The sequence below is a fragment of the Dasypus novemcinctus genome, chromosome 13 (assembly GCF_030445035.2).
Source record: "Dasypus novemcinctus isolate mDasNov1 chromosome 13, mDasNov1.1.hap2, whole genome shotgun sequence".
Taxonomy (NCBI): domain Eukaryota; kingdom Metazoa; phylum Chordata; class Mammalia; order Cingulata; family Dasypodidae; genus Dasypus; species Dasypus novemcinctus.
In genome coordinates this window covers 26,296,518-26,312,062 of record NC_080685.1, presented here as the reverse complement: position 1 = coordinate 26,312,062, position 15,545 = coordinate 26,296,518, and the positions used below count along the sequence as shown (strand labels likewise).

Here is a 15,545-nt window from a genome sequence, read left to right as displayed (position 1 = left end):
GGATTTATAATCATGGACAGATCCTATTTTGGGGTTCATAGTCCTGTGAACTCCCCCATCAGTCTATCTCCCAATAGGCAGAGAACAGTGAAGCCAAACATTTCCAGATAACGCAAGAACTGTACCCTTAACAGGAAGGACTGATCACAGAAAATAGCAAGGGAAAGAAAGGCCCGAAGGTATGTTGCAAGAAAATGGCCCTGGAAGAAGACCACACAGTTTCATGTTCTGTCTCTTGGGAGATGGAACTTCAAGATGCCTTTAATTGTAAGTAAGCAGTAAACCAGAGCAGAGAATATGTTTCTAAAGACACAGTGGACTCGGATACAAAAAAAGGGAAAGGACCAGGTTGTAAACAAAAGGTGTAGGTTTAGAAAGTCCTTCTGACACAGCAAGGAAAGCTTGATTCCAAGAGGGGCTTGGCCCCATGAATTTGGGCTTATTTTTGAATCACTTTCAAAGGAAAAGTCCTGTCTCATGAAGAATCACCAGGTTGAGAGTCCAGAACCTACAAATTCAGCTGATCTGAGATGGCCTCTTTTGGGTCTGATACAATTAGTGGAATCCTAGATAGATACAAAAATGAATATTCTTCTAACCTCAGGAAACTATCAAGTAAGTACTGACATCAGGAAGAAATTAACTGAACCCAAATGAAAATAGATTAGGTGTAGGTAAAACAGTAAATTTTGTAATCATTGAGATAATTTTGTGTTTAAAATTTATTTAGGGGAAACGGACTTTGGCCCAGTGGTTAGGGCGTCCGTCTACCATATGGGAGGTCCGCAGTTCAAACCCCAGGCCTCCTTGACCCGTGTGGAGCTGGCCATGCGCAGCGCTGATGCGCGCAAGGAGTGCCGTGCCACGCAGGGTGTCCCCCGCGTGGGGGAGCCCCATGCGCAAGGAGTGCGCCCGTGAGGAAAGCCGCCCAGCGTGAAAAGAACGAGCAGCCTGCCCAGGAATGGCGCCGCCCACACTTCCCGCGCCGCTGACGACAACAGAAGCGGACAAAGAAACAAGACGCAGCAAATAGACACCAAGAACAGACAACCAGGGGAGGGGGGGAAATCAAATAAATAAATAAATCTTTAAAAAAAAAAAAAAATTTATTTAGGAAAAGCTGACATATTAGGCTTATTAATTTATTTACTGAAGTATTTAGTAAATTTGATTATGCTTTTAATCAGTGCTTCAGTGTTCAAAAGAATTTACCTTATATAAATTAGACATCCTATTATGGTTTTTAAATTATACCTTGTTTTTAAGTATACCTTGTTTGGTTTTTTTTGTGTTTTTTTTTTAAGGTTTATTTATTTATTCAATTCGCCCCCTTCCCCTGGTTGTCTGTTCTCTGTGTCTATTTGCTGCGTCTTGTTTCTTTGTCCACTTCCGTTGTCGTCAGCGGCACAGGAAGTGTGGGCGGTGCTATTCCTGGGCAGGCTGCACTTTCTTTCACGCTGGGCAGCTCTCCTTATGGGTGCACTCCTTGCCCGTGGGGCTCCCCTACGCTGGGGACACCCCTGCGTGGCAGGGCACTCCTTGTACACATCAGCACTGCGCATGGGCCAGCTCCACATGGGTCAAGGAGGCCCGGGGTTTGAACCGCGGACCTCCCATGTGGTAGACGGACGCCCTAACCACTGGGCCAAGACCGTTTCCCTACCTTGTTTTTTAATTGTACTCCTAGTACTAACATTTCCCTTCTTGTGAATCATTAGGAACTTAGGGCTTTCCATAATGTAGTTAGAGATAGTTTTCACCCTTTTTTCTATGCTTAAATTACTTTTGGCCTGTGGAGGTCTCTTTTCACTGCCTCCTTGTTGTTTCAGTTCTATCCAAGTATTTTTAAAGCACTTTTGTCTTCTGAGAAACAGGATAATGAGGAGGTTAAGAGAACAGACTCTGGAGCAGGTCTGAATCCTCATTTTGCCACTTTCAAGCTATGTGACCTTGGACGAGTTACTTAGTCTCTCTGTGCTTTAATTCCTTTATCTTTTAAAGAAGAAAAATATTAATAATACCTATTTCATAGGGTTATTTGAGCAGTAAATGAATTAATTCATGGAAGGCACTTAAAATATTATCTGGCTACAAAGCAAGCAAATGCTAGCTGCTGATTATTATCATTAACAGTAATGCTGCTATCATTACTTTTATTTCTAGCAAAAACAAGGCACATCTGTGCCAAGACATGAACTCAGCTACTCTATAAAGACCTCTGATTCCTTTGAGTGGAAAACAGTACTAAAGACCAGGAACGTATTCCACATGTGTTCTCACGATGGGCGGGATGACCTTGCTGCTGGGCCATTTCAGTGTTCGAGCTGGAAAATTATTAATGTTTAATTAAGGTTGTGAGTTCACACTGATATTTTCATATTAACTTTTTTATACGCTTAAATTTTTAACCCCTCACCTAGGCTGTCATTATACCTCTTTCTCTTATATAATCCTTAGGTCTCATCTACCACCTTTCTATCACTTGAATAAGCCAGGTGAACATTTGAAGAAATTTATCAAAATCTACCCCAAAACAAAATGTCATTTGTTAGCAGTTACATCGACTTAAAAGGTTAATTTGGGGAAATAGTCATCTTTATGTACAAGCATTATTTTATATTATTTAGAACTGTAACATTAGAACCTAGAAATTGTTTTATGAACAATATATTAAAAACTATGCTTTCAGTATTTTCCATATTCAAATAAAGTTGAATGCAGTATACCTTTCTCCCTCCACCCACTCATTTAAAAACAAGATCCAGCAAAATATTTGGATTGCAGTTGAGCTCAACAAATGTTTGTGCATTGGGCATATGCTACGCACAAGGCCCTATGCTTCGACCTTGTCCACCAGGCCATTACCAGCCACATAAATCAGTTGTATTACCATTCATTTGTTACTCACAATTAGAAAACATTCTTAAAACAAGTTTTACCTAAAGTCACATGGATAGTGAGCAGTATAGCCAGACTAGAACCCCCGTCTCCTAAACCCAAGCCTGATGCTCTCATTAAAACACACAGCCTCCGTTCTCTTAATTTATGATTAAAAACCAGAATAAAGTGTTGGATGATATAGTTTAGGATTTAATATCTAAAAGATCCTGTTTTTTTGGTATAAACTTCTTTAGATTCTTCTTCTTTGTTGTCATCAACAATAAATTTAGGGAAGCGGACTTGGCCCAGTGGTTAGGGCATCCATCTACCACATAGGAGGTCCACGGTTCAAACCCTGGGCCTCCTTGACCCGTGTGGAGCTGGCCTGTGAGCAGTGCTGATGCACGCAAGGAGTGCCCTGCCACTCGGGTGTCCCCCGCATAGGGGAGCCCCACGCGCAAGGAGTGCGCCCCGTAAGGAGAGCTGCCCAGCACGAAAGAAAGTGCAGCCTGCCCAGGAATGGCGCCACACACATGGAGAACTGACACAGATGACACAACAAAAAGAAACACAGATTCCCATGCTGCTGACAACAACAGAAGCGGACAAAGAAGAAGACACAGCAAATAGACACAGAGAACAAACAACCGGTGTGTGTGGGGGGGGTGGGAGGGGAGAGAAATAAATAAAAAATAAATCTTTAAAAAAAAAAAAACAATAAATTTAATCCAAACAGTTGAGGGCCCTCCAGGATACTAGAGGTTGCAACCTGGAATTAAATTTTTTACTTAAGTAAAGGATAGAAATTCATCTTTATTTACAGGATGCTGTAAGATATGAAATTCCTCATGGAAAATACAATACTTTGAGAGGAGAGCCTTTAAAAAGTATGTACAGTTTGGAACACTTCAAGTATAGTTTCATTGTAAAAAAGTACATTTCAAGAGTTCTTAATAGAGAAACAGTAAGACAAACTTATATACAAGTTTGTATACACAAACATAAGCATACAGCAAACATATTTATACCTCAGTTTTATAATCTAAAAGTTAGAAGTCCCAGGAGTACCATCCTGAACTTGGAAGATACAGCCTTCAGAGTTAATTTCTGGCATAACATTGTGATCACCTTCTTCCTCTACAAAAAATACTTAATGAAGCCTTATTACATGACTTACTTTCATAGTATTATAAAGCTTCAATTTTGTCCAAGCATCCATATTCTTCAATAATTATACTGGGTTTCTCAGTTTCACCTAGTTTCTAAGCAGCCTGAAAGATATCTGAAATGACATCCAAAAAAACCCAAAATAATTTTGACATCTTTTGCAGTTAAAAGGTTCATCAGTGGTTCTTTTATGTCACAATGAATGAGGTATACAATCAGTTCAACCATTCTGCCACTTGTATAGTTGGTCAAGCCCATACACCTTCCACTGGTCTTAAAGTCTGCCATAGAGAGAATGCCGAAAAGGATGGACTAATCATGATTCCCTTCTTCTGTATTGGGTCCTGATGGCCAGCTGTGATGTTTGACATTTTCCATATAGTGGCCTTCTAAATATTAGTTTTGGGGTTAGTTAGCAGGCTGGGAAAGATGGCATGTGCTCCTGCATCTATTACAACCTGAATCTGTTCATCTATCCCAGTGACAGTATTCCCTTTGACTCTTAAAGCCTTTGTCCTATATATCCAAAATCTGGTCTTCTTCATTGATGGTTTCTGATGTTTTATCTTGTTCCTTTGGATAGGCCCTCATTTCCTATTTCTTTGCATACCTTGTAATCAGTTGCACACTACATTTTAATGTTTTAATGTGTTGACTTTGGAATTTAATCCCTGAGGTGCCTATATCTTAAGTTTCTTTCCAGCTGGTGATATGATATATTTTCATGAATGCTGGGGACCTAACAAAAACAAGCAAACAAAAAAGCATCTTTCACAATCTTTGCAGTTTGGCTCAGTGTTAACTGGTGCTCTCCTTCAGAGCTTAAAGTTCCTACTAATGAACCTGAAGAATAGCTCACAGAGAAAGCACAAGGTCCCCTCTGGTCTTTTCTGAACATGCATTCAGGGTCCTCTCCAGTATTTTCTGAGCATACATTTTGTCCTGGGCATGCGCTTGTGCCTTAGGAATTGCCATTTACAGGGATCCAAATACCTCCTCATCTACCTAACTCTATTGTATATCTTTTTTTTTTTTTCTCCCTCCTTCCCCCCCCCCCCCGCCCCGAGTTGTCTGCTCTATGTCTCAATTTGCTGTGTGTTCTTCTGTGACCTCTTCTATCCTTATCAGCAGCACCGGGAATCTGTGTTTCTTTTTGTTGCATCATTTTGTTGTGTCCGCTCTCTGTGTGTGCGGTGCCATTCCTGGGCAGGCTGCACTTTCCTTCCCGCTTGGCGGCTCTCCTTACAGGGAGCACTGCTTGCATGTAGGACTCTCCTACACTGGGGACACCCCTGCGTGGCACGGCACTCCTGGCGCATTAGCACTGCGCATGGGCCAGCTCCACACGGGTCAAGGTGGCCCAGGGTTACTGCTGACCTCCCACGTGGTAGGCGGACGCCCTATCCATTGGGCCAAATCCTTAGGCCCAGGCCTCTATAATTTGATTGTTTTTTACATTGCCTTAGCTGTCTGCAAGCTGCTTCTGCATGCAGAGCAAGTCCTGGGATGGTAAACTACAGACAAAAGTCTTTCAGGCTGCCACCAGCCAGATTGGCACTTATATACATGCATTCCAGTATGCTCATGAGCATTACTCTGCTCCCTACTGTGACCAGGAACCCACAATAACAGTGCAGACTGACTCCACACCAAGCCACGGAAGGGCTGGAGAAGGGGCCGATAAGGGTAACACAAGGTTTTCCTACCATTTTTTTTCTTTGAAGATTTATTTTATTTTATTTATTTCTCCCCACCCACCTGTTGTTTTTCACTTGCTGTATCTGTCTTCTTTGTTTCTTCAGGAGGCACCAGGAGCTGAACCTGTGACTTCTAATGTGGGAAGAAGGTGTCTAATTGTTTGATCCATCTCTGCTTCCTGCTTTGTTGTGTTTCTCATTCTGTTTTTTCTCTCTGCATCTCTTGTTGCATCAGCTCATCACGCCTGCCTGTCATGTCAACTCGCTGAGCCTGCCTGTCACATCAGTTTGCTGTCTTCTTTAGGAGACACTGGAAACCTCTACTTCCTACTTTGGTTGTATCTCTCATGGTGTTTTTTTTCTTCTTGTGTCTCTTGTTGTGTCAGCTTGCTGTGCCTGCGCATCACACCTGCTCGCTGTCTTCTTTAGGAGGCACTGGGATCCAAACCCGCACCTCCCATGTGTAGACAGGAGCCCAGTCACCTAAGCCACATCTGCTTTTCTCCTACCACTTTTTTAAGTTGTGTTTTCTTGATTCATCACTCAGTTACTGCAACACTTTTTTTTTTAAGATTTATTTCTTTCTTTCCCTTCCCTCCCCCCCCCCCCCCACCCTGGTTGTCTGTTCTCCCTGTCTCTTTGCTGCATCGTCTTTGTCCACTTCTGTTGTTGTCAGCAGCATGGGAATTTGTGTTTTTCTTTCTGTTGCATCATCTTGTTGTGTCAGTTCTCCGTGTGTGTAGCACCATTCCTGGGCAGGCTGCACTTTCTTTCACACTGGGCAGCTCTCCTTACGGGGTGCACTCCTTGTGCGTGGGGCTTCCCTATGCGGGGGACACCCCTGTGTGGCAGGGCACTCCTTGCGCGCATCAGCACTGCGCATGGGCCAGCTCCACACGGGTCAAGGAGGCCCAGGGTTTGAACCGCGGACCTCCCATGTGATAGACGGACGCCCTAACCACTGGGCCAAGTCTGCTTCCCACTGTAACCCTTTGACTATTTTCTGGAGCTCTGAGAAATGGCTCTGCCAGTTTTTGGTAGTTGTTCAAAGATTCCATGGGTGAACCAAACCCTGGAGTGTTTCATCTTGGTCAACCATAAGTCTCCCTGTGGCTCTTAGTACAAAAGTCACAATTGGAAATTCAGTAACTCCTAGAAGCTTCAAAAGCTAATGTATAACTCCTGTTTTCACAACCATTTCAGTTCATTTATTTGGACCATCAGTAAAGTGGAAGATAATCTAGCAGGTGTCTGTGAATACTTCTGCATCATCATAATACAAGAGGCAAACTAAAGTAAGAAGGATTTGCCTAACAGAATCTAATGGGGATGTAGAATTCTTATTTCAACAAATGTTTGAAAGTGTCAAGGTAAGATTATGTAAATAACCACATGCTAAAGATCAGGAACCACAGTAGAAGAGCCAACAGAGGGTCACCTGCACCGTGCTTGATAACCAAATCTTGGAAAGTTGAAATGTCATCTGTATCATGCAGCCTGTTCACTGATATGAGCATGAGGAGATGCCAACAAAAAAAATGAATTTTGGGATAGCACCTTTATCTACCACAGCCTTAGTCTAGTCAGATGCTCATAAGCAATGTTAGTAAGCACCTAAGCAAACTCAGACTCAAGGGGAGTACGATCAGTTCTGTCCAAGAAGGACACAAATTTTGGAATAAAAAACCAGCCCAGTTTATGTTGTTTCTGGGGTGCTCTTTTTCCCTAGAAAGCAGTTTTCCAGCAGCTTAAATAACTTGGAGCTGGCTTTCTAAATTGTTGCTATTTATGCCTTTGACAGTGTCATCAACTGACCAATTTATAGTGCCCTTGCCATTAGGTTTTCCTGCAGTGGAAATGCATCATCATCAAGAAAAGAGCCTACATTTCTCCATTTCAGCATCTAGTCACCCTTAGCTTTTCCTCAGCTACATGTTAACTTCTGTCTGATGGTGTTTCCTTTCTGTTCTGTCTTTCCCCTAGTTCTTGAATCTGTTAAAGCAGGCAGCTGGTGCGTTAGCATTCTCACTGATGGACATGGTTGTGAGACAGAGAGAAAGCTGAAGCGCAGGCTCAGGCTTCCACAAGAGGGAGCGCAGGGCTCACAGGCCGTGGGTTTGACTGCTCTTAATGGTGTCCTGGGATTAAAATTTAATTGACGATAATCTACAGGGTTGTTTACACATCAATTCCCATGGTCCACTCTCTTGTTTCTAAGAAGCAAGGCTGCTCCATAACCATATCAAATACTTTCCAATCCTCTGATCCAAATGTCACACTTGATGTATTTCCTTGTGCCTGGCGCACTAGGATAAATAGATGAAGCAGCTCGTGACTAATGGTGACCAGTCTGCTTACAGGATGAATTTCTCACCATACTTATAACCCACTCATGGCAAAGAGTTGGGAAGCTCTAGGTTAGACTTCTTCATGCAACACTGCAGACAAGTAACTCTGAAGGACAGTGCTACTTCAAAACAACTACATCCTATACCAAATACCCAAGGAAATAAACCATCATGAGTGAGAATCAGCAGAAATAACTAGAAACCTAAAGGCAAAGAGATCTTAAAAGCAAGAAGAGAAAATACAGCACTAGTAAAGGAAAGACTTTTACATTGACAACAAACTTCTCAATAGGAATGGAAGCCAGAAGATTAAAGTATCTTCAAAGTGCTGAAAGAAACCTATCAACTTAGAATGGTGCCCTCCACAAGACTAAAGTACAAAAATGAGGGTGAGAAAAAGACATTTTCTTTTAAACAAAAATAATGTTAGGGATATTACTTTGTAATAGTAATATTACTTTGTAATAGTAAGGATTCACTTCAGTAGTGTACTATAACAATTGTAAATTTGTATATAACTAATAAGATAACTTCAAAGGATATAAACAAAATTAATAGAACCATAGGGAGAAATTGACTAATACAGTGTCTTAGTGAGAGATTCCAACATGCTGTCCTCAATTATTGATAGATCAAACAAAAAGTAATTAGAAAAGGGAAGAAATAAACACTAAAGAATAACAAGGTTGACTTATTGGGTATATGTAGAACCTACATCCAGTAATTACAGAAAAATATACTTTCTTCCCAGCCACACATGGGACATTTACAAGAATTAATCATGTATTGGGCCATAAAGGAAATCTCAATAAATTTTAAAGAATCAGAATTATAGGCCACATTATCTGGTCATGTTAAATTAGAAGACAAAAATTAGGGAATTGTTTTAAAAACTGTAGTAGATAAGTGACAATATCACTAGCTAGTGTAATGACCCCTGCATTTTACTAGTTTAAACCAACAGACTCTTGTTTACGTCATAGTCCAGTGTGATTATCCCTGGTCAGAGAGGGACTTGCTCCATGAAGTGATTCAGAGAGCCAGGCTCCTTCCCAAGTGTGGCTTCACTGTCCTCTAGGACCTAAGTGTTTTCTTTATCCAAGAATTCAGGCTTGCTTTCTTTCCCCCTTTTTTTTTCCCTTTGTCAATTTTGGTAGCATATTTTTCTTTAAAAGTTTCCATTTCATCTAAGTTTTCAGATTTATTGACATGAAGTTATTCATAGTATTCTCTCTCTCTCTCTCTCTCTCTCTCTCTCTCTCTCTCTCTCTCTCTCTCTCTCTCATCTATGCTAAATCTGTAGTTTGTGCTTCTTTTTGGCCCTAATTGTATTTATTTGTGCTTTTTCTCATTTTTGTGATCTTTCTTGCCAGAAGTTATTAGTCTTTTTAGGGAGTCAACTTTTAACTTTGTTAAGCCTCTCTATTTTATATGTTTTCTCTTTTATTTTAAAATTGTGCGCTAATCTTTATTATCAGTCTCTAATACAAATCTAAATAAGGTATCTGGCAAACTAGATTAAGGAAAATGATCTAGAGCCTGTTACCTGCGTATCATTCAGAACCATCTGTAAACCAGACCCGACTTTTCTCATCTTTAGTCAACTGATTGTAAGGGACTCCCCAGGCAACTAGGGCTGTGAGCTGGAAAAGAAAAGGTAAGCTGGCAGGAGTCGGGGCTATGGGCATTTGGGCTACTTCCTCATGTAACTTACTTGTGCCTTCAGGACCTGCTCAAGCCCTATCTGGTATATACCACTTCCACTTTATTATGGAGTGCTGCTGTGCTCGCCCAACTTTATGGTTTGGTGGGTCAGACAATACCCAGCTCATGATAGGCAACTCAGGTCTCATGGTAACTTGATGGCCATGGTTAAGCATTCAGTCTCTACCAAGGCTCAGTAGCAGGACGAAAGCTGTTTCTCAGAAGGAGAGTAGTTATCTGCAGATGATGGCAGGGCTTTGCTGCAAAATCCTAAGGGTCTGCGTTGTGATTCTCCTACAGAGGCCTGTCAAAGGCTCCAGACAGCATCTCTATTTGCCACTGAAACTTCCTTTGGATCTGCAGGATCATATGGCCCAAGTGGTAGTGCAGCTTGTACAGCAACCTGGGCCTGTCACAGAGCCTCCTCTTGTTCCAGTCTCCAATCAAAACAAGCAGCTTTTCTCATCATTCAGTAAATGGGCCAGAGTAGCACACCCAAATGAGGAATGTGTTGTCTCCAAAATTGGAAGAGCCCAACCAAGCATTGTGCCTCTTTTTTGGTCTCAGGAGAAGCCAGATGCAACAGCTTATCCTTCACTTTAGAAGGGATATCTTGACATGCTCCACACCACTGGACACCTAAAAATTTCTCTGAGATAGAAGGCCACTGTATTTTTGTTGGGTTTATCTCCCACCCTCTCTCACAAATGCCCTACCAATAAGTCTAGAGTAGTTGCCTCTTCTTCTCACTGAGTCTAATCAACATGATATCATCAATACAATGGACCGGTATGATGTCTTGTGGGAGGGAGAGATGGTTCCTGCAGACAATATTGTACATAGGGCTGGAGAGTTGATATACCCCTGAGTCAGGACAGTGAAGGTCTACTGCTGGTCTTGCCAGCTGAAAGCAAACTGTTTCTGGTAGTCCTTACTAATGGCAATTGAGAAAAAAAGCATTTGCCAGATCAATAACTGTAAACCAGGAACCAGGGGATGTGTTGAATTGCTCAAACAGTGATACCACATCTGGTACAGCAGCTGCGATTGGAGTCACCACCTGGTTACATTTACAGTTATCTACTGTCATTCTCCAAGATCCATCTATTTTATGCACAGGCCAAATAGGAGAGTTGAATGAGGATGTGGTGGGCAGTCTGTGTCCCTATACTGGAGAGCAATGCTTGGAGTAAAGAGATAGGAGAGGCTCTAGGTGTCAGTGTCCTTAGGAATGTTTTATCTAAGGCAGTCAACACCCTTTGATATCAGGCTTCATACATTTCCACCCCTTGCCATACACTTGATTCTCTCTCAATGTTACATAAATCTGAGAAAAACTGCTTTTTTTCCTTTTTTTTTTTCCTGCAGACCTATCCCCCTTAATTCTGTTGTTGTGATAAATAGCCAGCTTGATAAAATTGAAGGAAGGAAAGTTTTTCTTTCCTGTAGTGTTCAAAGTGTTGATGAGAAGATCCTGTACTCAGAGGCAACAAGTAAGAAGCTACCATTCTATTTATCTATATCTATCTATCCATCTATTTTATGCTTTGGTTTTATAACCCATACATCTCAGAAATGCTTAATTCTCCATCATGCAAGTTAAAGTATTCTTATGCATTGCTGGTAGAGGGATATTTGCCAATATCTAGCAAAAGTACAAAATCGCATATCATTTGACTCACTTCCAGGACTAAATCCCACAACTATACTAACGTGTGTAAAATAGGCAATATATAAGGTTACTCTAAGATTCCAGCAATTGTGTTACTGATTGCACAGTTATTTGCAATAACAAAGATTGGGAAAATAGAGATATACATCAGTAGGAGACTGATTAAAAACTACCATTCATCCATAAAATGGAATATTAGAAAACTATTAAATTTGCATATGATATGGCATGGCATATATATTAAATGAAAAAGGCTAGGTGGAGGAAATGAATTTAGTGCGTTTTCATTAGAGTGGAGGAGTCCTTCCCATTCTCTTCCCCATTTCTTCCTCTTTCCTTTCACCCTTTCCTTCTTTCCTGAATTTATTCCCAAAGGCATTAGATTGGGTCAGACATGGTAGGCTCCGGGTTGAAGGGGAGGCCACAGAAGAAGGGTGGCTGCTATGGCCCATGGCAGGGTGTCAGAGCCTGAGCAAGTCAAGTGATATGACCATGCAACGTGGCCAAGCAAATGGTGTTGGAGTCCCGGTAGGTAAGAAAGGTGTGCATACCCCTATGCACAGGGTGAGGCTGGCATCTGCATGGGATGGCAGGAGTGATAGGAGGTTGGTCATGTACAGGAGGACCAGTAAATAAATAGATATACATTGTGGATAATGGGAGCCTGTTTCTCACTGTCAGGGAAGAGAGTTACAGATATAGAAAGAGAAAACTAGAATGAACCCTATGGTATTAGGCTGGAATTGGGGAAATGGGGCATTTATGTTTTCCCAATCTTTTGTGCCTTTGCAAATAATGCTGCAATGAATAACTTTCTCATTTTGCATACATTTTGGCCATTTACTTTCCAGTGATTCTGGGAAAAATCAGGTTTTTTTGCACTGTTCTTGTGGTTTTTCTGTAAGCATGAATTTGTTTCAAAATTAAAAATGGCAGGCACTACATATATGTGCATATTTATGTGTATATGTATATATACATAAGTATACGTATATATGTGTATACTTGTATACACATAGAGTCTCTCAGCAAGTGTCATAAACATTAACATTGGTTGCTTCTGGGAAGGGACTGGGTAGGGAAGGAGGGAGATTCTGCTGATACCCTTTAGTACTCTTTAAATGTGGTAATGTCAGTGTATTACCAGGGATGGAGCTAGGTTTTGTGGGGCCTAATGTTTATGCAATTTAAGAAGCCCCACTTGAAGAAAAAGAATGAAAAGGTGAATAGAAAGATGAATATTTTAAAATGAGAAAAGAAATCAAAACATATTACTGCTGTCTTAAAGATCCGGGTCCCTTCCTTCTGAGATCTCTGTAGGCAGTTTGCCGTAAGTGCTTACATAGAAGTACTTCCTGATTGCTCTTGCCTTCCTCTCCTCACCTGGAGCATTGCACAACTTCCAGCGCTCATGGGCCTTGCAAGCGTTGACACCTCACCTTCATTAGCTTCAGATTTAGGCAAGTTAGACGCCTCTGTTTTTTGTTTTTCTTCCTTGTGGTTTTAATGGGCCTCAGATGCACAGTTTGGGTTAATCATAATGCTTGATTCATGAATGGTTGCCTTTTATTTAAAGACTAATGAATTCTTAAATTTAATAATAAACAAATACCCTGGAACCTACCACCAAACAAGAACTAGAATCTTAATATTTTATCATCTGCCTACATACTGATCTCCATCTGAGTCTCCTGCTTTTCCCCCAGACTTAACTACAATCCAGAATTCTGTGGTTTTCGCTCCTATATGCCTTTTATTTTTTAGTTTTTTAGATTTATAAAAATACAGATACCTGTGCTCACTTCATCAGCACATATACTAAAACTGGAACTATACAGAGAAGATAAGCATGGCCCCTGTGCAGGGATGGTACACAAATTCATGAAGCATTCCATATTTTTAAATATAGAGAGAGAGAGACACCTGAAGAATATATCGTTCAATTGTGCTTGTGTTTGAACCTTATAGAAAAGATATTGTGCTATTATGTGCTTTTTTGGAATTTGATTTTTTTTCACCCACATTACTAGATTCATTCACATTTTAGCTATGTACATCACTCGTTTTTACGGCTGTGAAATGTCCCATTGAGGGACGGCACCACAGTGGATTTATTTCCTCTGCTGAGGGTGGGCCTCTGGCCAGCAGGAATGGGGCTGCTGTGCACAGTCTTGTTCGTGTCTCCTGCTGGTGCACATGGCCAAGAGCTTGGTGTGTATTTAGGAGCACAATTTCGGGGATGTAGGAAATTGCTGGGTTCTAGACTTGTGAGTGCCAAGTTGTTTTCTGAAGCCAGACCAAATTACACTCCCACCAGCAGCACAAGAGGTTTTGGTGATCCCTGTAGTGGGTAAAGTCAGACTTCTTGATTTTTGCCAAATGGTTACAAAATTGTATGTCCGTGTGAACTTAATTTGGATTTCCCTGATCACCTATGGACACGAGCGAGCATCTTTTCATATGTTTATTGACCATATTGTTTCCCATTCGATGAAAGTTCTGTGTGTTCAGCCCCTTTTCCTATTTGTTTGAAGGTATTTTCTTACTGATTTTGTTGTATCTTTATATTTTTTATATTAAACCAATCCTCTTGTTGGATATATAAGTTTCATAGGGAAGCAGATGTGGCTCAAGTGACTGGGCTCCTGTCTACCATATGGGAGGTTCAGGGTTCAATTCCTGGGGCCTTCTGGTGAAGGCAGTCCCATGTGGCAAGCTGGCCTAGGCAGAGAGCTGGACTATGCAGATTGCTGGCCCACCCAGGAATGCTGGCCTGTGCAGGAGTGCTGGCCCATATGGCAAGCTGGCCCGAGTGGAGACCTGGCGCAGCAAGATGATGCAACAAAAAGAGACACAGAAGAGAGACAATAAGAGACATAGCAGACTGGGGAGCTGAGGTGGCACAAGAGATTGAGCACCTCTCTCCCACTTCAGAGGGTCACAGGATCAGTTCCCGGTACCACCTAAAAAGAAGACAAACACACAGAAGAATGCACAGTGAATGGACACAGAGAGCAGACAACGGGGCAGGGGGGTGGAGGGTGATAAATAATTCTTTTTTAAAAAAATTAGTTGCATATATCTCCTCCCAAGGTGTCAAAGTTGTCTTTTATTATTTTCTGTAGGGTATCTTTGTGATGAACAGGAGTTTTAAATGTTAATGCAGTTGATTTATTATTTTTTTTCCTTATGGTTAGTGCTTTTTGTGTCTTACTTAAGAAATTTATTTTTCCCCAAGTTTCAGCTGTTGGAAGGAATGATGTTAAAATGAGAAGGAAAGTGACCATGAAGAATTTGAATCTACAATCAGTATAAGAACTGCATTGCAGGCTATGGTCTAAACCTCCTGTCTCAGTAAACCTTAGAATATCATAAAGATACCAGATGGCTCAATTGTAATTTTACCTCCTTTCACGTCCCTGTCTATCTCCAATGGAAATGGTAATGAACCATGAAATGGCCAAGCAGTAGAGGACTTGGTTAACTAGGGAGGGTAATGCAGTGTTGTAAGAGTCAACAGTTGATTTCTTAATTTGGCTAGAAAATGAAAGTGGGCAGGCAGACAGATTGAAGGAACAAATATGCACCTATATGCCTCTTTATTTTTTTTAAATAAAAACAGTTTATGCCTTTCTTTTTATGTGTTTTTCTACTTTGAATAGTCCCATCAGATTGAAGTCATGTGACTTAAAATCTTTTTCTATTATTTTATTTGCTTAGGCATATTTGTACAGTTGGATCCTGACAAAAGTTTGGCATAAAAGAGCTTCTGTCAAATTCCACACCATTCCACGTAAGGCTCCCCCTCCTCCGTGAGAAGCTGTCGTCACCCCTCCTGCTCTGCTCACCCACTCCTGAGACCCCCATAGGGAGAAGCCTGCTCATTCCGACCTTCCTGAATAGTCTTCGGAATACAGCTCCAGGAACTCAGTCTCCACCCTCTTCACTTTTTAACACAGAAACCCTCTCTGTGAAAGTATCAGCAACTCTGTGTCTCCTTAGGATAAGTGTAATATTCTCCTGAGATTTTTTAGGATAAGTGTACTATTCTCCTGAGATTTCAGTGGACTCATTAGG

General features: G+C 41.3%; 1 non-coding gene and 2 pseudogenes across 1 annotated transcript; 1 reads left to right on the top strand and 2 right to left on the bottom strand.

Annotated features, from left to right (window-relative positions):
* Positions 1-3,922: 3,922 nt before the first annotated feature.
* LOC101440660 (importin subunit alpha-1 pseudogene) lies at positions 3,923-4,592 on the bottom strand (annotated as a pseudogene).
* Positions 4,593-6,789: 2,197 nt separating this feature from the next.
* Positions 6,790-7,835, bottom strand: LOC139436134 (importin subunit alpha-1 pseudogene; annotated as a pseudogene).
* A 5,427-nt stretch (positions 7,836-13,262) lies between these two features.
* LOC111762616 (U6 spliceosomal RNA) lies at positions 13,263-13,369 on the top strand. The gene has a single exon (XR_002795695.1). It is a non-coding gene; the product is annotated as a U6 spliceosomal RNA (small nuclear RNA).
* The last annotated feature ends 2,176 nt before the right edge of the window (positions 13,370-15,545 follow it).